Raw genomic sequence first — 23624 nt, 5'->3', positions numbered from 1 at the left:
TCAATCAGTCAATCTTTATTTCAGTCGCAGCCAGTATAAAATATATAGAATTAAAACTATTCCAGGAATAAGAATTTATGGTATGAGAAAAAAGGCAAGAAGAAAAATTTAAAGGAGATAAAATCCTTTTCCTATTGCCAAGATTATCATATAATCAAATAGGTAGGGCTCTAATCAAATTACAGTATCCACCTGGAGTGATGTTGATCATGCAGGGTTAGGGGGGGAGTAGATACTATTGTAAAACTAATTTTCAAAAGGTTTGGAAGTTATGCTAATGACATCAGGAAAATGGATTGAGGGATTGAAATTCAACATGTTGCATTCCCCCTCAAACAGCAGGTTTACAGTCTGGAAATGTTCCATGAACTTCAGTTGATTTGAAAATTGTAACTATGAGGACTGCCTTTGTACCATTATACTTCAACACCAGTTGTGACTGAACTGGTCAGATTGGGAGAGTGTTACTCATGCCTTAATTACATTTGATCTTGATTACTGCAATGTGATCTATGTGGACTTACCTTTAAAATGTTTCTGAAAGTTGTATTTGGTGAAAAATACAAATATTACTTGCTAACTAGTGAAATGTACAGAGTTCACATGATGTTTCTACTGAATGATCTGCAGCGGTTCCCAATTGCTTGGTGGGTACAGTTTAAGATACGGCTATTGACCAATAGACAAAAATTGGTTCAAAGATAGAAACAAATAAAGATGGAAAAAGTGTCCTGAAATTCTATACAATAGAGATGTTAACATCCAAGATACCTTAGAAGATGTTCTTTACTTAAAAGAATCACTAGTATTAGAAGGTGAAGTTACATCAGCACTCTGGTCATTACCAATTTGGAAGGCTACAGGAATTTATTTTTATTTTATTTTATTTATATTCCTTTATTATTTTTTAATGGAATAACTACAGAAATATGGTAAGCAACAGAAGAAGAATCAGTAAACCTTCCAACCAAGCTATGCCAGCAAATCTGAAGGACCAACACAGTGGCTAATAGATTAGAAGAGGTCAAACTACATACCAATACCAAAGAAAGGAGATATAACATAGTGTGCAAACAATTGTACAATATCCCTAATTTCACATTCTAGCAAAATAATGCTTAGGATCATTCAGTGCAGTCAGTATATGCTTCATTCAACACAGAGCCAGTTTGGTGTAGTGGTTAAGGCACCAGGCTAGGGATGGCAAACCACTTCTGAATTCTTGCCAAGAAAACTGCAGGGACATGGCCAAGCAGTTCACTGGCATCTGTTTCTGTTGATCATGTCAAACTGCGGAATGTGCTTAGGGAATCCCGAAAAACCTCATTGTCCTCATGCAAAACCTATAGACAGGTCAGGAAGCTACAGTATGGCCAAAACATGGTGAAACAGACTGGTTCCAGGTTGGCGAAGGGGTGTCCTTTTATTTATTTAATCTGTATGTGGAATATATATATTGAAGGAAGCTAAGTGGGATTTTAAAACTAGAGGAAGAAATACCAATAACGTGCTTATTGATGACATTGATAACAGTACTCTGATAGCTGAAAATGTAAATGATCTGCAACTTCTAGTAATGATAATCAAGGAGCACAATGAAAAAAATCAGTCTAAGATTAAATATTAAGAAGACCAAACTAATGACAATAGGTACAGCAGCCAGCCTTAAGAACTGACAATCAAGATATTGAAGTGGTAGATAGCTTCTGCCTTTTAGGATCAATTATCAACAGCCATCAGGAAATACAGTACACCACAGAGCAGCAATGAAGGCCTTGCAAAAGACATTAAGATGCTGGGATATGACACCCTATGGAAGTGAAAGGTGGACTTAGAAGAAGCAGGATAAAAAGAATACTGATGCTTTTGAGCTTTGGTGTTGGGGAAGACTTGAGAATACCACAGATAGCCAAGAAAATAAACAAATACATCATTGAACAAATCAACCCAAAGTTCTCACTTGAGGCACAAATGACCAGGTCCAAATTATCATACTTTGGATTTATAATGTGATGACTTAGTTATCTAGAGAAATCTATAACGCTGGGACAAGTGGAAGGAAAGAGAAAAAGAGAACAACCTGCAGCAAGGTAATGGACTTAGCACCATTGGAAGATTTGACAGGCCAGGTTGAGGACAGAGCCTTCTGGAGAAAATCTGTTTAAGTGGTCAGTAAGAGTTGACACTGACTTGATGGCACATAATAATTTACTTTAGAGATCTCAATTCCAAATAATCAAATGCCTCATGAAGACTAGTTCATTAGCCTTAGAGCACAATACAAAACCTTTTTATACATTGATACAAAAGTTTCTAGAAAATAAAAAAATGAAGAGTATCATGGTGTACCATTAAATTAAAAATAACAACTGTACAACAGTGTTACTTGCAAATCAGAGCTACACAACAGCAATTTCATTTTGGCCACTTATAGCAGCCAAAATAGGCCATTAACTAGAACATCAACATTTGGTTTATTATTTATATATTTATTTACTGAAGAATTTTTATAACTCATCCCGGTTCTGATAGACTCTGGGTAAGTTACAACAAAATAACAAAATAAAGAATAAAAATCAAAGAACTTAAAATGCTATTATCAATAATCAAATAAACTTGATCAGCATTCTAGGTACCTAATAAGCTAATGCAAACTAAAGCCAAATGCATACTGGAACAAAGCTACAGAGGCCTCTTCAAGACCAAAAGATTCCCAGATTACAACGTAAGACATTGATTCATTTGTCACAGGGCACTCTGCTCAAGTGGCATCCAAGCTCCTTTCTTCCTTTGGGCAGCCTGAGTTTCCCAGCATATCTTTCCTTGCTATCCCTCCTGGAGTGCTGTCTCAGAAATAGTACCTGCCATGACATGTGAGAGTGGGTGGAGGTTCCCAGAATGAGGTGCTAATCAGCATGAGAAACCTCAAGATACCAGCTGTGGAAGACCTACCAGGTTGGCTCATGAGTTGCCAGGCCACTGCCACTTCTTCTGATGCTGCACTCAGTATCCTGCTTACTGGGCATTATGCCTACCTACAAAATATTGTTGTATGCCACAGAAAATGACTTGGAGTCTTGCATGCAACACGTGGGTCACAACTTTGGGAACTTTGATCTAAGGGATTGCTTCTCCTGTTACAAAGCTGAGCAGATGTTCATATTTGCCAGAGAAGCTCTTAGAAATGTCCCTGATGCTGATGCCTGACATTCTGGCACATCAAAAAGAGCCTGCTTTGCTCCCAGCTAATAGAACATCCTGCTCTGGGAGTTGCTTTTGGCCTCAACTCTCTCAGTATTTAGGAAACCTGTCAAGACTCCTCTCTTTCACCAGGCTTTAATTATTAAAAGATGTTAGTAGCTATTATAGTGCTAATTTTGACCCGTGTTTTTAACTTTTTGTATCTGCATTTTGGTTTCTATACTTTATTAGGTGACTTGAGTATTCACCTCCTGAAAGGCAGAATATAATAAAAAATATTTTGATCTAGATTGATTCTATTCAAAGTTATAGCAGGGCTGAGCAGTTCTTTTGGTTATTTCAAGAATGTATTGGTTGAAGTATGTGCTGGAATAGTCTGAATCTGTATGAAAAGGATCCAATGCTACATCAAACTACTTCTCTTTCAAAACTATCCATACTTCGCAGTACTTATCCCCTGAAGGATGTCCACAGTAAGTGAAGAAAATGAAGCTGAAGAGTTTGGATATTTCACCACAATGCTGATCTGAAAGATACCTCCAAATCAACCCTTAAACACTTAGGAAAGAAAGATAAAGGTTTTGGAATAGCCTTCCCATTCCCCAGACTTGAATATTATCTGTGAGGAGATCTCAAACAGCAGTGCATACAAGGAGAACTAGGAATATTTCTGAGCCAGAAGAGTTCTGCAAGGAAGAGGGGGGGGGGGAGGAATAAAAGCAAAAATACAAAGTGTCCTATTGGAAACATTTGAAAACTTTCTCAAAATAATTATTTTAGCAACCCTCCAGGCCCAGGCCCAGTAACTCTTCTTTTCTGGTTCTTTTTCTATGGTACATCATAAAAGCAACAGATTCTATTCCCAGTATTTCCAATACAAGAATATTTTGCTTAATTGGGAAAAATGTCTAATACCATATCATATTTTACTTTACCACTGGAATAAATTATTACAGCTTAAATGCTGGAAAGAGAAAGAGCCACAGGTTTATTTCTTGATAGTTATTCCAGCGGTGAGAGTGGATTAAAAACTGTTTTATACCTGTTAAGCCCTAGTGGCTTCAAATAGGGTACAAAAAATTGTTCAAACATTAGTAGGTAGGAGTAAATCATACAGGTTCTTTACATTCTTTGAAGACCTACGATTATCTGGGGAAATACTTAACAGAAGTATGGTTTAATCCTCTATATAGGATTAAAAAATTGTTTGAGAAAGGGATTTCTGCAGAAAAACGTATGTGTCATGTTCATCGTTTCAATGTTCTGTATACATCGTAACGTTTCGCATGTCACTGTTCTAACCCGTGTTTGCAGGTTGTAAATTTCCAGCCGTGCCGGGCTGTAATCTTCTTCTGCAACTGTGGAATGTATGTTTGGGTTAGTGACTCTGTTCAAGGTTACTTTCTCAGGCCGATGTGAGTAACGGTTGCTAACACCTGGGAGGGGGTGGTTGCTAGGAGGGAGGAAGGGCGGGGCTGGTTTTGAAGCAAGGGTTTTTAGTTTGTATTTGGTGCACTTTTGCTCATTCTCAGCTTTCTTCGTGTTTGCATACTATCCTTTCAATAAATCAGTTTTATTCACTAAACACTGGTGAGACTGACTTTGTTGGGATAAGGCAATCATTACATAAAGCTGAGAATCATCAAAGAAACTTATCCCGCTAGCCCCTAGCCAGATTACCTGTGTCGGGGAGCGCTAGCGATGTCTCTACTACGGGAAACCGAGTGGATTGAGGAGGAACCGGACACCACGGTGCGGGTAGCCCGGAGTGCCCACGCGGAGAGGGCGGCCCGCCGGGAACAGCTGGGGCAACTACCCGGTGAGCAGATGGTCATGTCAGAAACGACGGGCACATCAGGGGCCGAATATAGAACGGGGCACGAGGACGAGGACTCCGCGGTAGGGGATGCCCAAAAGGTCCAGAAACCAGGACCTCCGTTGTCACCTACAGTGGTAGTGGTAACTGGTGCAGCCGAAGAATCGGTCACCCCCGCATGAATGAAGGCTCTGGAGGAGAAGTTGGAGTCTTTGGCGGTGATGCTAAGGGAAAGTCGTGGGAAGTCGGGGTCGGCTGAGGGGAGACGAAAGGACACTAGGGATCAGAGCGTTCACCCGGAGTCACCACCCCCATCTCCGCGGAGAAGAGGTCGGACTCGGTTCCGACAGTCAGCGACAGGAAGGAGGACCCTAGACGTGACTGGAAAAGCCGAATGGCTGGAGGCGGCGAGACCCCCCCCCCTTTCCGGTGAAGTTTGACGGTGATCCTACGAAGCTGTCTTTCTTCATTACCAATGCTAATAGCTACATGGAGGATTGGGAGCAGAGTTTCCGTTCCGAGAGGGGGAAAATCAATGTCGTAGCAAATAGGCTGAAGGGGAGGGCGGCAGATTGGTGCGTCCAGTTGTGTCAAGCAGAGGCCCCAGAGCTAGAGGACTTTGAGGAGTTCCTGTGGGCGCTAAAGCAACATTTTGAGGATCCTCTAGCACAAGAAAGGGCAAAACAGGCTCTAAAGAACCTGGCACAAGGATCGCTGTCAGTGGCAGACTATGCGTTAGAGTTCAAAGCACTGGCTGGAAAAGTTGAGGATTGGTCCCAGTCCACCTTAGTAGAGATGTTTAAAGATGGACTGGAAACTGAGGTCCTGCGGTGGGCTCTGGGGCGAGATGACCCAAAGACGTTGTACGGGTGGATTCAACTGGCGGGCAGCACCGAAAACGCCCTGGAAACCTTCGCACATCGTAAGGCGGTGAAGCAAGGCAAAACCATCAAAAGCACCCATGCTCCAATCTCTTCGGGATGACCCAGCCATCGTGCGTGGGAAGAGGAGAGGGAGCGTCGCTTTGCAAAGGGGCAATGTCTGCGCTGCGGGAAGGAAGGGCACCGGGCGGTGGCATGCCCAAAAAGACGAGCCGAGGATCGCCCAGCTAAACCGGCTGGGAAATCACTGTCCCTACCAAGGAAAATGAAAGCCGCTCTGGCGGAGGTGGAACCTGAGGGCATCCCTTTCTTTGGAGATGAGGGGGAACAGGAGACCGATGAGCCGGCGGGAAATGCCAGCCACCTGCTTTAAAGGGCACCGTGGGGCAGGTGGAAGATGCAGAAGATGGGCACGACCATGTTTCGGTGAGTGGGGATTTCCCTACCCTGACCGTTAGAGTGAAGTTGGGGTCCAGCACCCGAACCATTGAACTGTGGGCCATGGTTGATTCGGGGTGCTCATGGTCCCTGATGCACCCTGACGTGGTTACTGCGTTGGGGTCACCCACGTTCCCTTTAAAACGGCCGATGATCTTTACCCAGTTGGACGGGACCATGGCAGGGGGGAAACCAGTCACCCATTCTACCGGGATGGTCACCTTGCAAATGGGCAGCCATTGGGAAAAATTACCATTTATTGTGGCACCGGTAGGGGGACCTTTGGTCATCTTGGGGATGCCCTGGTTTGTACGGCAAAATCCCTCCATAAACTGGGTGCATCAAACGGTGACGTTCGCAGATGGATTTTATAAAGCCCCTGCAAAAGACCAGCTAGATGACAACAAGGTGGGACGGGCAGCAACCACTTCTCTGCAAGTCCTCCAGCTGCTGGAAGGGCTGCCGGAGCAATACCAGGACTTTGCAGATGTGTTTGGTGAAAAAGAGGCGGATAGGCTACCGCCTCATCGCAAAACTGACTGTGCAATAGAATTTGTTCCAAATGTGAAATTGCCTAGTCCGAAAATTTATTCTATGACCCAGAAGGAGCTGGCAGCACTACGAGAGTTCATTGACAAAAATCTAGCTAGGGGTTTCATTGAACCCGCCAGCTCTCCAGTAGGTGCACCTGTGCTGTTTCGACCAAAGAAGGACGGCACTTTGAGACTGTGTACAGATTTCCGTGGGCTCAATGCAGTATCGATATTAAATAAATATCCTTTGCCCCTGATAAAGGACATGCTAACACATCTGGTAAAGGGGAAAATATTCTCTAAGCTGGACTTGAGGGAGGCATATTTCCGTATTCGCATACGGGAGGGGGATGAATGGAAAACTGCGTTTAATTGTCCTTTGGGGGCTTTTCAATACAAAGTCTTGCCATTTGGGTTGGCGGGGGCACCAGGGGTTTTTATGCAACTTATCAATGAGGTCTTGCATGACCACCTATTCAAAGGGGTATTGGTGTATTTAGATGATGTTTTAATATATACTGAAACGATGGAGGAGCATATATATCTAGTCAGACAGGTGCTAAGCAAACTAAAAAAGGCAGAATTGTATGCTAAACTGTCAAAATGTGCATTTCATAAGTCGCAAATTGATTACCTGGGCTATAGGATTTCCGATAAAGAAATTGAAATGGATCCCGCTAAAATTGAAGCCATTTTGGCATGGGAACCACCACGCATGCGTAAGCAGCTGCAAAGTCTCCTTGGATTCGCGAATTTTTATTGGCCCTTCATCCAGGGGTTCGCGGAAATTGCGCTGCCCCTCACTGAGTTACTCAAAACTAAAGGTTTAGGGGACACACGGAGGGTGAAAAATCCAGGAGCGCTGCTAAAGTGGACACCTGCATGCCAGAGGGCTTTTCACACCCTTAAACAGCTGTTTACGTCCGAACCCATCCTGCAGCATCCTGATCCTGACAAACCGTTTGTGGTGCAGGTGGACGTTTCTGATTTCTCAATTGGAGCTCTCTTAATGCAAAGAGACAATCTCGGACAGTTAAGACCATGTGCTTACCTCTCCCGAAAATTTTCGGAGACAGAAAGGAGATGGCATGTTTGGGAGAAAGAGGCTTTTCCTGTTAAAGCTGCTTTAGAAAGCTGGCGTCACTTATTGGAGGGGGCTACCCACCCGTTCGAAGTTTGGACTGATCATAAAAACCTGGAGGCACTGACTGCCTCTTGTAAACTGAGCCCAAAACAAATTAGGTGGGCTCAATTTTTTAGTCGTTTTGACTTTAAACTGAAATTTATACCTGGAAAAACCAACTTCCTAGCTGATGCGCTTTTGTGCCAGCCTCAGGATGCTAGTACGGTGCCAGATCTAGTGGCCACTCTCTGGACAGAGCCCCAAATGAGTCTAGCAGCTGTGACTCGCAGCCAAACCCGAGCGCAACGCACAGACGCTTCAGTTTCACCTCGTCTGCCTGTTCCCTCAGACTTGCAACAACAGTTTCTTTCCGAACTAAAAACTGATACTTGGTTGCAAGCAAACCTCAACGAGGTTACTTTTAAGCAAAATTTTGCATGGAAGCATGATCGTCTCTATGTACCTGAGACGTTGCGAAAAACCATTCTGTCACGATCCCATGATGACAGAATGGCTGGGCATTTTGGGTTCAGAAAGACCCTTCATCTGGTTAGACGCTAATTCTGGTGGCCAACGCTCTGGCGCGACATTAAAGAATATGTCAATTCCTGCCCAGTGTGTGCTGCGTCCAAACGGAAACTGGGAAAGCCCCAGGGCTTATTACAACCAGTGGCTAATCCTTCCCGCCCTTGGGAGGAAATCTCTATGGACTTCATTGTTGATTTACCTCCTAGCCAAAGAAAGACTGTCATTTGGGTGGTCAAAGATTTTTTCTCTAAACAAGCCCATTTCATCCCATGTACCTCCATCCCATCTGCACAACAGCTGGCCCACCTTTTCATTGTACACATGTACAAAATTCACGGATGCCCCGCCCACTTGGTGATGGACAGAGGAACACAATTCACATCCAAGTTTTGGCGGGAATTTATGAAATTACTGGGTACTAACCAAGCATTATCAACTGCGTCGCATCCGGAAACTGACGGAAATACGGAGGCGGTCAATTCTACCCTGGAACAATATCTCCGTGCTTTTGTCAATTATCAGCAAGATGATTGGGTCGACCTCCTCCCATTCACAGAGGTTGCCTACAACAATGCTGTTCATCAAAGCACTGGCCAAGTGCCATTCCATACCGTTTTTGGCCGTGACTTTGTCCCGATCCCAGAACTGCCTCAGCCAGCCTCCCCCCCCGTCTTCACCTGCTGATTGGGCTACACGTCTGGCAGCTGCCTGGCCAACAATACAGCAGGCGCTTGCTGATGCTAAAGCCATTTACAAACAACATGCAGATTCCAAACGATCCAACTCGCCACCTTTCCAAGTGGGTGATAAGGTGTATCTTTCCACCAAATTCATCAAGTCTACACAACCTTCAAAAAAGTTGGCACCTAAGTTTATTGGTCCTTTTCCTATTGTTGCTCAAATTAACCCTGTTACTTTTAAATTAGATTTGCCTGCAAATCTTAAACGCTTACACCCTGTCTTTCATTGCAGCCTCCTTAAGTCTTTCCACGAATCAGCCCGCTGGCATCCACAGCCTCCACCCCCTGCACCTATCATGATTGATGGTCAACAACACTTTGAAGTCCGAGAAATCCTCGATTCCTGACGGTGTCGTTCTGTCTTGCAATATCTGATTCGCTGGAAACATTTCCCTCATCCTGAGTGGGTTGCTGCCCACGATGTTCACTCTCCTATTCTAGTCACCCATTTCCACGCCGCTTATCCCACTAAGCCTGCTCCATAAGCTCGTTTTTTATTGAAGGGGGGCGATATGTCATGTTCATCGTTTCAATGTTCTGTATACATCGTAACATTTTGCATGTCACTGTTCTAACCCATGTTTGCAGGTTGTAAATTTCCAGCTGTGCCGGGCTGTAATCTTCTTCTGCAACTGTAGAATGTATGTTTGGGTTAGTGACTCTGTTCAAGGTTACTTTCTCAGGCCGATGTGAGTAACGGTTGCTAACACCTGGGAGGGGGTGGTTGCTAGGAGGGAGGAAGGGCGGGGTTGGTTTTGAAGCGAGGGTTTTTAGTTTGTATTTGGCGCGCTTTTGCTCATTCTCAGCTTTCTTTGTATTTGCATACTATCCTTTCAATAAATCAGTTTTATTCACTAAACACTGGTGAGACTGACTTCGTTGGGATAAGGCAATCATTACAGTATGGCTTGCATTGTAGATAGCTATAAATAAAGTAACTTGAAAATCCTGTTTAGGTGGCACTCTAAATAACATAAAATAAAGTCTGCCTTGTCTTCTGTGCAGGGAACTTTGGTCCATGTGCTTTCATTTCCCATTGATCAGAATTTTGATCTGTAAACTTGCAATTGTATAATAACTAAAGGAAATTGTAACCATCTCAGAAATGTAATTTTTGTTTTCTATTTACTGTAAATGGTGAGAACAGCTCCCTCTAGAATAAAAAAAATATAATAAGGATTCGTATTTTAAAAATTGTAAGTCAAACATCATAAATGTCTATATAAATGCATTAGCTGAAAACACACTTTAAATTAAAGATGGTCCAAGAAATTATAAACAGATATATAGGTTATTTTTTATTTCATATGCAGTTTATTCAGCACATATATGAAATGTGTACTGAATCAATTTCTAGTTCATTGATTAATGTTGTAGAAATATATTTTCTACTTTAAATAAAAAATGAAACATAGTTTGTACAAATCTAACACATGTAGACGTTTTTCAACAACCCTGGACAAATAATGCTGAACAGTTGGTTACTTGGTCTTTGAAGTAATAATTGTTTTGTTTAATCAGAATTAACACTTTAATGGATCAAATTTATGCATGGCCAAGGAATGCAAAATAAAGGCACAAGGAAGATACATTTAGTCCCAAAGTAATATACAAAGCAGCTGTTTTACTACAGTGTTTACAGAGCCTCCACTGACAATGAAAACTTACTTTTAATTATGTTCCTTTTTCGTTTAATAACATCAAGCATACTATACATCTCTACCATCAGACTCAATATTTCAACAGGATAATGAAATGCAGTTGGGTTTTTTTTTACATGCTACTGTATATGATTAGAAGAAAAATAGAACTGAATTCATACAACAGATAGGCAGAAAATAAATAGCACTTGTTACATTTCAGAATATGATTCCTCTAGTCCTATTTTTTATTTTATCTTTCACTTTCCATGACTTGAAACCAGTTTTTATTCTAAAATTACTTTCTTTTGAAGTGTATATTTTCTTTCTCTGAATATTAACCTTATGTATTATCACTAACACACTGGGAGTTTCTGTTCACGATTTCTTGCTGCCTAGCAGGAGAGCTGCAAAATTGCTATCACATCTAATTAAAGCTCCTTAACAAAATGGCAACGGATGAAAAACAATGCCCACTTTTCTTCTAGGCCAGTGTACAGTTTCTCCTAGTTTGATTTTCTTGACCAAAAGTCCAGTTATACATTATTTTCTTTTGAACTCTGGACTCTCTGTTGCTGGTAAGGTTAGTGCTATCAAAACACAGAACTAAAAACCTTTCATCCTGAAGTATTTTGCAAACTGTCTTCCACAAAAGGGGCATAGGAAAAGGGGCAGTCCCCAGGAACAAATTAAATGGTGGATGACTTTTTTTCTGAACAGAAGTACACACATGTATTTAGAAAATAATTAACAGCTGGATTGTAATTATTCTGCAAATAAAAGATACAGTAATGTTACATTAATTAGATTACAGTATAATGGTTTCTTAAGGGCTGAGAAAAGCATGAAAACATATTCCTAACAATTCCTAAATTATTTTCAAATTCGAGTTTTTTCTTTGCAATCTGTTATTGACCAATCCAAAGCACCATCCTGCCTGAGATAAAGGACATGTCACCCTCATGAGGAAGCTGATACATGATCATGTAGCTTAATTTCCAGAAATAACCCACAGTTCTGTTTTGAAAGAGCATTGGAACATCTAGGCTTTTCAAATGCTTTGACAATTAACTCTTATCTCTACGTGAACTTAGAATGAGGGGGGAAGGAAAGAGAAAAAAAGAAAGAAAAGGAAAAGAAGAAACTGATCACAATCTGAGTACCTCATATTAATGTACATTTATGAACTTATAAAAATTTAAATAATTTCTCTCCCCATCTTTCAACTGAAAGTTGTAGGAGACTGCCCAACAGAAGTACATGATGATGTTACCAGGGCATCAGTACAGTATGGTAGGAATGGCTAATTATAACTTAAGAAGCTATGATTAGTGACTTAAGAACTGAAATAAGCAGGCTTAATAAGGTCATAGATACAGAACCATTTCCAGATAAAGTCCTGCATGAAAATCATAAGCTTTTGAATGTATATATTAATAAAAGCATGAGAACCAGAGTGATATAGCGGTGTTAATCTAGGACAGGGTTTCCCAACCAGGCTTCTGTGGAATCCTAGGGTTCCACGAGAGGTCACAAGGGGATCCCTGGGAGATCATGATTTATTTAAATAAATTATTCCAAATTCAGGCAACTTCACATTAAAGAGGTAAGCTTCATTCTTTATTTTTAGTTTAAGAACACTGTTAATGCAAATTTACAGGCCTGCACATGAAACAAATATAATAATTTTGTAACTTCTGGCCTATATTTGAGCCTGAATGTTCGAGGCCTGAAAAATATTTCAAGGGTTCCTCCAGGGTCAAAAGGTTGAGAAGGGCTGCTCTAAAGCAACAAATGTATTATTAACTTTGTCACATTTAAACATCTCAGTGACCTGCTAATAGTAGTGTACTGAACTTGCCAATTTTGTTCATTCTTACCTCTGATATTCTTTCAGTTAGTATTTTGCCAAACACCTTCCCATATACATTTAACGAACTAAACCTATAGTTTTTGTATTCACTCTTGCTATCTTTTTCACATAATTTTTCCAATCATCAAATACTGATTCACACACACTAAAGTTGTAGCAACACTCCATAAACAAGTCATTTCTATATTTAATATGAAGGGAGGGATGGTTTCATATGTGCTTAAGGAAGGAGTGGTCCACTCCCTTCTCAAGAACACTGTTTGACCCTATTGTGTTGGATAATTTTTGACCATTTTTGGTGAAGGTTGTTGAGAAGGTGGTTGATCTGCAGCTTAAGATGGCTCTGGAGGAAGCATATTATCTGGACCTTTATCAGTTGGATTTCAGGCCTGGGTACAATACTGAAATGGCACTGATCATGCTTGTAAATGTAGAGATGTACGGACCTAACTTTGAAGAAGGAATGCAAAGATAGGTAGATAAACATCCATTAAGCCTTGGGAATACAGAGGGGGTTGAGAAAGAAATTCAAGGTAACCCTGCCTTGATTATCTTAGTATGAGAAGGGCTGAGGAAAACCTTTCAGGCCTTCAATATTGTATTATTATACCCTACAACAGTAGAGCTCTAGTAACCCTTGTGGTGTGTTTCTGTAATACGTAGAAGGAATAACTTTGAGGAACAGGAGGAAGAGCCCAAGATAATGGTCAAATAAAAGAAATCTGAGTCTGGGACAGAACTGTAAGCTGAGAAACTGTTTCAGACAAGACCCTTCCTATTTCTCACAAAGATAGAGGGAGGGAGGGAGGGAGGGAGGGAGGGAGGAAGAGCATTCAGACTTGCAAGATTCTGTTACTATAACCTTATAATAAAAGTAGCATTAGCCTGCATGGCTTTGGTTTCCTAGTCTGTCTACCTCAAAGGGCTGACAGTTTCCTAAACTGGCTTACCTAAAAAAGGATGACTTATAGTGGGATCAGGATGGGGTAGTGCATCTAACCTGATTCTCTTTGATCTTTCAGTGGCCTTCAGTAACATTGATTGTGGTATGCTTCTAGACTGGCTCAGAGGTTGGAAGGCATGATGTTACAGTGGTTTTCTTTCCTCTAAAATTGGTTCTAGTCAGTGTTGATGGGGGAGGATAGATCAATTCATCACCCCTATTTTGTGAGGTTCTTCAGAGCTTGATTCTCTCCCCATTCCTGTTTAATCTCTACATGAAGCCACTGAATGAGGTTGTCCATTGGAAAAGGGCAAGGTTTACTCAATATGCTGATGATACCCAATTGTATTTCTCAACCCTTAGCCTTCAAGCAATACTGTTGAGGTTCTGTCTTGATTCTGGAGGCTGTGGGGATCTGGAGGGGGAAGACCACACTTAAGCTCAACCCTAGAGATTTATTTTTATTTTATTTATTTATAAATTTATTCACCGCCCATCTCTCCCCAACAGGGGGACTCTGGGCAGCTTACAATAAAACAAGATTAAAATATGAAACCATTACAATTAAAATACAATAAAAATATAAATATAATAAAATCTGTGTGGCAAAGAGATGCCAACTAGCTGTGGATTTTGGGGGCCACCTGGATCCAGAGAACTTCCACCTTTGGTTGTAGATGGGGTTGCATTACCTGAGACAGACCCAGTGAACAATTTGGATTCACAGCTCCTGCTTGAAGAGCAGATGGCAGCCGTGGCTCAGAGGATCTTTGCGCATATCTATCTTGTGCATCAATTCTGTCCATTCCTGGGCTAGGAAGCCGAACTTATGGTCACTCTTACCTTAATCACCTCTTGTCAAGTTTACTGCAATAAACTCTATATGGTGTTACCCTTAAAGATCACTTGGAAGATACAACTGGTCCAGAATACTGTGGAGTGAGTAGTTCTTAGCACATGTCAGTGCACCATGTAATGCTGCTGCTTTGCAAGCTGCACTAGTTGCCAATATGCTTCTAGATACAAATCAAGGTCCTGGTTATGACCTATAAAACTCTTGATTTAGGGCCTGTTCTTTCTGTTGTTTTTTGTGGGACCTCCTGTCTCTAATTACTTCTGCCCATCCAATAATATCTGTTAGGGTGGGCTTAGTCCAAGTCCCATCATTCAAGTAGTGTTATCTGGCTAGACTTGCCTTTTCCCCCAGGCATGGGTTGGGAGATTTTGTGCCTGTCTTGATTTTATTTATTAATGCAATTCCAGATGGCATACAACAATAAAAACAAAATACAATATACTCCAGAATAGTAATGGGCAACAATCAACATGACAAAAAACTGACAAGACTAATCAGATTCACACCTTCAGCTTTTGTTTGCCTTCTAACCACTTCCCTGCCCTTTGGATTGCTCATGGTGGTGCTGGGATAATTAACAAGAAGGGAATTAATGTTTGTATTTACATTCACTGGAGAGGAAGGGATTACAGGAAAGTAAGCAGGCACACAATGGGGAATACACTTCAATAGCAATGTGCTAGCACTGGCAGCTGCAAGTGCACTCAGCAAACAGCCCATGTATTCCACGTTGTGTGCCTACTTACTCTGTTGTAATCCCTTCCTTTCCAATCTCTCTGCTCTGTGAGGGGGTGGGTGGGAATGGTCAAGCACAGGAGAGATTGCCTACAGAAATCGCTTAGTGGGCCCCTTCTTTCATGGGGGGAGTGGGGAGAAAAGGAGCTGTGGTTGGCACATGGGAGGGGGAGGAGTACAAGGAAGCACTGGAGCAATAGGCATTAACTGGGGCAGGAGAGAGAGAGGTGGGCAGGTGCTCCCTCTCTCTTGCTTTGCAGACCTGGTCGGGGGTGGTGTGTTTGGATGGGAGGGGATCGGCAAGGTGACAAGGGCTTCCAGTCATTCATATTGCAGGATAGTTGACCCATCCCTGTCCCCTGCCATATTTCTCTCTGCCTGTCTCCACCCTAATAGCTTTGCCTGCTCATTCCCCACAACCACCCCAATCTCCCCTGACTGAGGCTGCTCCACACCCAGGACTCAAACTCAGCATCTCTTCGATCAGGCACCAGCTACCTCACCACCCTTTCTGCAGCAACACCCGCCAACCATCCACTCTCTGCAATCTATCCTACTCTCAACCACTCTAATCTCACCAAAGTGGGGAAGAAGAGCAACACCAAACTACAGGGCAGGAGTGACTCAGGGTCCCTGCCACACCTATTTCTCACCTAGGGGGGGAAATAGTACCAGTGACTCAGAAAGACACCCCCCCAACCCTCACCAAAAAAACTTCAATCCAAAATTCAACACTGCAGGTACAAACTCTCCAAACAGTGAGGGAAGGGAAGTCCTGGAGTTAGTTGTAATTAAAGTTCAGTGAGCTAGCTTGGCAGTCTGCCAATGTGAATGAAACTGGTGATGAAGGTAAATGTGATAAAATGGCCGCAACTCCATATGGCCATTCCAATGGCAGCCACAGGACACAGAGTGATCCCACACAGAAACCTCCTGCTTGTTCTTTCTCCCTCTGCTATCCCACGCCAAAACCAGGAGATTGAACCAGGTAGAGCCTCATCCAGCTGCTCACACAGTCCTGCTGCTGCCTAAGAACACAGCCCCATAATCACTGCCACTGTCACCACAGCTGCCTGGGAAAGCCACACCAGAACTGATGATGATGCTACCGCCATGTTACAAAACACATTATGATGCATGTTTCATCATGTTGCTATCATTGTGGTTAGGAATGTATTCCTATAACTTGTTCTAGCCTAATCTAATTGTGACTAATTGGTTCAAGAAGTAGTCTTTACGCAACAGTAACATATACATTGCCCACTACTAAGCTCCCAAGAATTACAAGATTTGGTAAGCAGCAATCATTATTCATCTGTTTGGCTTAGGCATTATTACCAAGAGTGGGAAGTCTAGGTCTTATGCTAGATTGGATTGGAAGGCATCTCAAAGAACCTTACAATGCTACGCTCCCCTGACAAACACCACTCCCTCATCTGTTAATTCTTAAAGCAACAGTTAGTTATATACACATATCTTCTACAAACTGGTATTAAATACCAATTCTGGTTGTCTTTTATTCCTCTCTACTTAAAATAATATCACTCCTTGCCAGTATGGTCTCCTCTTTAGTTATCTTTGAGGTCCAATTTAAGAAGACTCTGGCCAAAATGTAGTTCTGCATCTTATCATGCGAAGACTTTCTGCTTACGGGCTGAGGGCCCAAACAAAACAGCTACTGTTATGCTATATTGATATGAAGTAAAAAGACTTTTAAAAGTTATATTGTCTGTATGGCTCAGGAATTCTTTTATGATGCCCATATGGTAGCTATAACACTTGAATTCAGGGTTTAGTTTATTAGTTTTATTATGCTGGTCTATCACCTTTGATGTATAATTTTATTAATTCAGTAGATGGATTACGTGGTAGTAAGTGTCCTGTAAGTTGATCTTGACTCCCAGGATGTTTTTCAACCTTCTCTACTGAGAATTCTTTCTTTCTCACTGGGCATGTGCTCAGCATGGAACTTCATATCTGCACTTCATTCAGATACTGCCTATTTTGCCCTACTACAAGGCCAGGCAGATTTCTTTATCTCTCCATGTTTGTGTGTGTCCTCTCAGACTCTTCTTCTGAAAAGGTTATCTCATTTTCATTAACCAATGACAATGAACTCAATCACCATCACCTTTTTAGAAAATGGTTATTAGGTATGAAAGATTAGCAAACTATTATAACAAGGCTTTCATTAAAAATCAAATGTAACCCCACACTAATAAAAAATACTGACCTTCAGAACACAAAGCTTGATAAAAAATTATCTGAGCAATATAAGCTTTGAACTGAAGCCTCTGCTTATTTCTTTGTAAAAAACTGTTCAACTATAGGCTTTGCCAATTGTTGTTATTATAACTATAACTGTTTCAGCTATCATAGTTTCGCCACCTACACTCCTACAATTCAACTGTACCATCAATGCTGTTTGCACATTACCCAAATGTACAAGCACAGACAGTCCATTTCAAATCTTTGTATTTAATGTGCAGATCACAGAAAAAATGGAAATAGAACTATCCCTTGAGTAAGTGTAATTCAGCAGTAAGATTTACTTTGTATACTGAATGTCCCAGTTCTTTCTATTAGGATTTGCAGGTAAAGCTAGGAAGTGCAGAAAATGCTAACCCGTAGTCTTATTATGAGAAAAATTTCAGTGTTCTTCTATAAATTGTTTCTTTAAAAAATGTGTAGCTTTAAGAGAAAATAAATATTATTTATTAGGAAATAAAGTTTATATTAATGGTATTGTCAGCAAACACTACAGCTCTCTCTAGAGATGAGTATTCTTCTCTAGAAAAAGTCAGTCAAGGTTATGTGATTAGTCTTAAGCAGTTTTCGGTAACAATGCACATGTTTTAATGAGACAGTGCACTATAGCCACAGTTTCTGAGTATACATGGAAGAAAGCTAGCAGTTCTTTCATAACCTTCTTCAACAGTCTCTTCCCAACACACTTTGCTTGCTTGACTCCCTCTGCATTTCATACCCTCACAAGATTCTAAAAGGACTTTCATCCTCAAATATCAACAGATACTTTCTGCCAAATAGATGCAAGATTCTGAGTTTATATCCACTAATGAAATATCAGCTTACTGACACTCTTGAGGAATACTAAAAATAGTTATTAACATTTAACACCAAACTACAAGTTTCTGGGCAAAGGAAAAAACCCCAAAACCAATGAGAGTTGAAATGCTTTGAAGCATATCTACCAAGATAGAACATCCACAGTAAATCAATTAGGGCCAAAGGAATAGTGGAATAAGTATGTTTTAACTGCCTTGCAAGCAGGGAGGTCGTGACATATGCCTCTGGGTGACGTATATTCCAGACCATAAGGGCCATTTCAAAGAAGGTCTGCCACCTGACCCATGTCCCATATACTGAGAGGAACTTCCCACAGACTGTACCAAGATATTTGGACTAGATGCACACAATCAATTTTGGCAGGGCGATGCCTGGTGCTATGTCTTACAGAACTTTGTATTGACTACCAGTGCAGTGGTGCCAAAATCAATGTTAGCCTTCTGGAGTGGGTGACCATATTAAATTGAATAAATTAAGTTATCCTACAATGGCAGGCTGGTCCCAGCATAGTTTAGCTACTGTTTTCTGGAGCAATAGCAGCTTCTCCAAAGGCTGCTCCATGTGGACCATGTTGCAGTAGTCCAACCAAGTTGCAACCCACAAGTTGCAGAAATACAACTCCTTCAGAGGAAATATAATCCCATACACAGTAATTACCAGGACAGATGTTACTGGATTGCCCTGGTGTTTATTGGGGGAAAAATGCAATTTGGCATTTGTAGGATTTAATTTGAAGTTGTTTCACCTGATCCCAGATCCTGATAGCTCTCAGACATTGGCTCAAGCTTTCCATGGCATCATGTCTGCCCAGGCTAATGATGTATAATTGGGTGTAATCATCATACTGATGACTCCTCACCCTGAAATGACAGATGGTGTCTCCCAGCAGATTCATACCAATGTTAAACAAGAAAAGAGACTGCACTGAGCTCTGCAACACTCCACACTTGGAGCAATCAAGGACCTGAATGCTGCTCCTTAATGATAACTCCCTGATAAGAGTGGAACAGCTTCCCTGACTCTCATTCCTTGCAGACAGTCCAGCAAGATACTATTATTGATATCTAATGCTGCTAAGATGTCCAGTAGGACTAAGACAGGCACACTCTGCCCATCTAAACCTTGATGATAATCCACCAGACCAATCGGTGTTGCTCCTATCTCATGTCCAAGTCTAAATCAGGGATCCACATAATCTGCTTCTTTCATTATGTCATTAGCTGGACTTTTTAACAACTTTCTCCAAGAAGGTAAGGTTGAAAATTGAGCAGGACTTCCGGGGAGGCATGGCGAACTGAAGACATTCTCGTGAAAGTGGAGCTGACGACCACAGCAAAGATCAAAGAACCAGTAAGTAGACCGGTTCTTCAGAACCTCTCCAGTTAAGGAAAGGATGGGAGATTGCCCACATGTGCTCCAGGCAGCTGCTCCTCATTAGGAGACTGCAGGACAGCGATCTTCCACAGGTTTGAGCTCCGGGAAATGAAGGGTCTTGCTTGCAACTGTGGCAGTGTGTCTTAAAGATCTCTAAGTTCGCAAGTCTCACTTTCTAATCACTTTTGGAAATTGCCTATTAACCATCTTAAAGCTATTAGAAGCACATCAATGAATACTAGTTTTACCTTTATTGTAAGGTTTCATTCACAAAATCTTGCAAGTCTGAAAGTATTCCTCCTCTCCTTTCCTTTTACTCTCTGGAAAACTAGGGAGGATCCCTTCTGAAATGCTTCCCACACCCTCTCTGCTTATGTGGGCTGAGATACCTTTTTGCATGATCACTGTCTAGTCTGCGGCTCTTCCTCCTGTCTCCCAAGGTCATTCCCACATACCATTACACAATGCTCCTTGCCATTGCAAGTGTTCTACATACTGTACAATTATGTTGAGCTGCTGCAGGACCTGAAATCTGAGTGCAGGATATAAAATCAGATTTCAGGGAGGGCTACATCCCCATTGCTCCCAGTCAGCAATACACACCAGGTATTACATGCTCATTGACCATGTTGTAGATGGATGTAGTCTAAATGCCACAGACCTGGCATTTGCCAGCATGTTTGTCATGAGTAAGGATGGCAAGCAGGGGGCTCCCATCCAGACTGTCAAGCGCATGCGTAGCACTGATGAATTGTTCAGCCATTCAAAGAGACACAGATCGGGACCGCCTTAACCCTTGGGGGTTATATGTCTGGGTTTTCCCACGCTTCTTCAGTTTGTTAGGATTCCTGTTAAGTACTAGCAATAAATATTAGAGACCAGTTCCTTGTCTCAGTGTGTTTCCTGGTTGTTAGGACAATGTTAGAGACCAGGTCATCTGGTAATTTTACTACCTGGACCAGGACTGGGGCAACTGGCTTAGAAGAAGAGACATGCACTAATATGTGGATCTCCTACAACAGCCTACCTGTAGTAAAGGTAAAGGTTTCCCTTGACATTAAGTCCAGTCGTGTCCGACTCTAGGGGGCGGTGCTCATCTCCGTTTCAAAGCCGAAGAGCTGGCGTTTGTCCGTAGACACTTCCACGATCATGTGGCCAGCATGACTAAATGGAACGCCGTTACCTGCCCGCTGAAGCGGTACCTATTAATCTACTCACATTTGCATGTTTTCGAACTGCTAGGTTGGCAGGAGCTGGGACTGGCAACGGGAGCTCACTCTCCCACTATTTCTGCCCCTGCCTGTCACAGTCCCAATCTGGGGCCCATTGCATCATCTCAGAGGCAAACAACAGTCACTTCCTCATAGCCATCCTCTCATTCTCCCAACTCAAAACACACCCCACTGGTATCAGCCATCATGTGCAGAGCAGTTCTGTAGGCTAGTCTAGCACAGCCATCTAGCCACACATTCACCCAGCAAGTCTAACTACACAACTACCTCCCTTCATATATTTTTGCCCAACTAACCATTTTCCTGGAAGATTTTAAACCTCAGTACTACCTTGCAATATCATCTTACACTGACCAGCCAGATTTTCCCCAATTTCCCCTGTTTTCTCATTATAGGGGGAAACCCTCATGAGCACTTCTCAATTTGTACCCAGAGAACATATTCTAATAAGACACAGTCAGTCTGACAGGGTCTTCCCTGCCTCACTAAATCTTTCCTGCTAGCCCATGAATTACATCCAACACAGCCTGTCATGGGAATTTATAAAGTAATTATTCTAAGGTGATCCCCTCTACTTTCCTGTACTATCAACATCAGCCACAGAGTTCTTCCTCCTGTGAAGTCCTCCCTGGTCTGATTCTTCTGAGTGTACTCTTACTTTCCTCATCCAGAGCCAGACAATCACAGACCAGAAGCTGAGATCTAATCTCCCATCCCACTTCAGCCACAGTTCTTCATGCCTTTGCTCAATTTGTAAGGATGGTGATAACAGCTGTACCTCGAAGTTCTACGACTGCTGTTGCTAGTGGTGCTGCCAACGCAGCTCACCACCGAACAAACCAACTGTCCCTCCTTTGGGAAACAGTATTCTTCATGGCAACACACAGCTAGGAGCAAGGGCAAAGCAGGTACCAGAGCCTTCCAATTCTTCCACCTGAACCTTCCCAGGTCCACCATCAACAGATCCAATTTCTTTCTTCCTTCTTGTGTGACCTCCAAAACAGAACGCAACATTCCAACATATATGATACAGTCTATGGTGTTTTCTCACATCTACTTTTTCTCTACGGACAATACTCTTGCCAACACTTTCATTACCCCTTTTCTTAATCCTACCTGACCCTCAAAGTGAAAATCTACATGATCTATCAATGAACACTGGAACTACACTACATTTATTCTGGGTAGCATTTTTTAAATATTCATGTTGTCATAAGAACTCAGCAGTATCAGTCTCAAGCTTTTTGAAAAAATCTTATGGAGGAGTCTAGTTTTTTTTGTCTTTGAGTTCTCCTGTCATAGTCAGGTTTTCATTAATATTTACACTCCAGTGAAGGTTTTTTTTCTCTATCAGTCATAACCATTTGAGTCTTGTCACTGCTACTGCTAGGCCAGCTTCCTCAACCTGGCTGTGAAATAAAATGCATTAGGCCTAAAACTCCCAGAATACCCCAGTTTTAAGACATTCTGTCATGCCCATAGAATGCCAGCTTTATATTTTTATATGTAGTTCCACCCATAATGGAACTGTTCCCCTATGATGCTATCTATGCAACAGCTTTGTATATGTATCTTAAAGACAACCAATGTGGGTTTTATCAAGGGCACATGGAAGTATTATCCTTGCTGCAGATCTGTGTGAAGGGAGGCATAGATCCAAATTAATCATCATGCTTATGCAAAAGTGTAAGCTAAATCCAAATGCTCATTAAACAGGTACCTGTGGTAATGCATACCACTTAGAAATAATCATTCATTAGATACTTATTTTAATTTTTAATTAAAAGCAGTTTTTGGATGCTGAAGAGAATAGTTGTATATAAGGTGCTTGATTTTTGTCTCACTACCCATTCTCTGGTACAAACTGTCTTTCAAATTCGTTTCCAGATACATTTTGGCAGAGGCAATTGGACTTCCTCACTGAATACCTTTTACCTGCTACTTCTTTGCTCAGAACTGACCCTTTCTAGTATAATTATCATTAGGAAACAAAAAACAATTCAGATTTTATTAAATATGTTTTTGGATAATAAGTTAAAATAAAGAGAATCAGGATTTTCCTAAAGTACAACACTAGGCAAGTCCAGGCTTGAACTTTTGAGTATATAACATTTTCAAGGACGACAACCATCTTGAGTGGCTAATACTTGGCTGTTTTCCTTCTCCATTGAGGATTTTCCCTTTTTTCTAAGAGTCTTGAAAAATGTGGTGCTGATTGTCTTAAACTTTCATTCTGGCTAGATTCACATATTATGCTAAATCATAATGTAGTCTGTTTGGTTTTGGCTCACGATGATGTGTGAACATAGTCACTGTATATTGTAAATCATGATTTAAACTTTAGAGCTACGGTATGTATGAATAGTCATTATGGCTTATTCAACAAGCTATTATTCAAATTAACCATAGTTCGGCATGATAGGTAAACACATGTGTGATACGGCCAGTAGATCTTTGTTAAGACAATAGTCAAAATATGGATTTCCTGTTCAAATCCCATTTTAGTTGTGAATTCCTAGATAACAATAGACAGGTTAGTGCTCTACTTGAATATTATAAGATGTATAATGTATAATGAAGTATTGCTTATGGTACTAGCTAAGTTGGTGGGGCCATTATAAATG

The 23624-nt window shown here is 41.5% G+C and overlaps 1 protein-coding gene across 3 annotated transcripts in view; it reads right to left on the bottom strand.

Moving 5' to 3' along the window:
• The window catches only part of PCSK5 (proprotein convertase subtilisin/kexin type 5), a 236536-nt gene that overhangs the window by 188442 nt on the left and 24470 nt on the right, over positions 1–23624 (bottom strand). The window lies entirely within an intron of this gene.

The sequence above is a fragment of the Candoia aspera genome, chromosome 2, assembly GCF_035149785.1.
Source record: "Candoia aspera isolate rCanAsp1 chromosome 2, rCanAsp1.hap2, whole genome shotgun sequence".
Taxonomy (NCBI): Eukaryota; Metazoa; Chordata; class Lepidosauria; order Squamata; family Boidae; genus Candoia; species Candoia aspera.
This window is presented reverse-complemented; position numbering and strand designations above follow the sequence as displayed.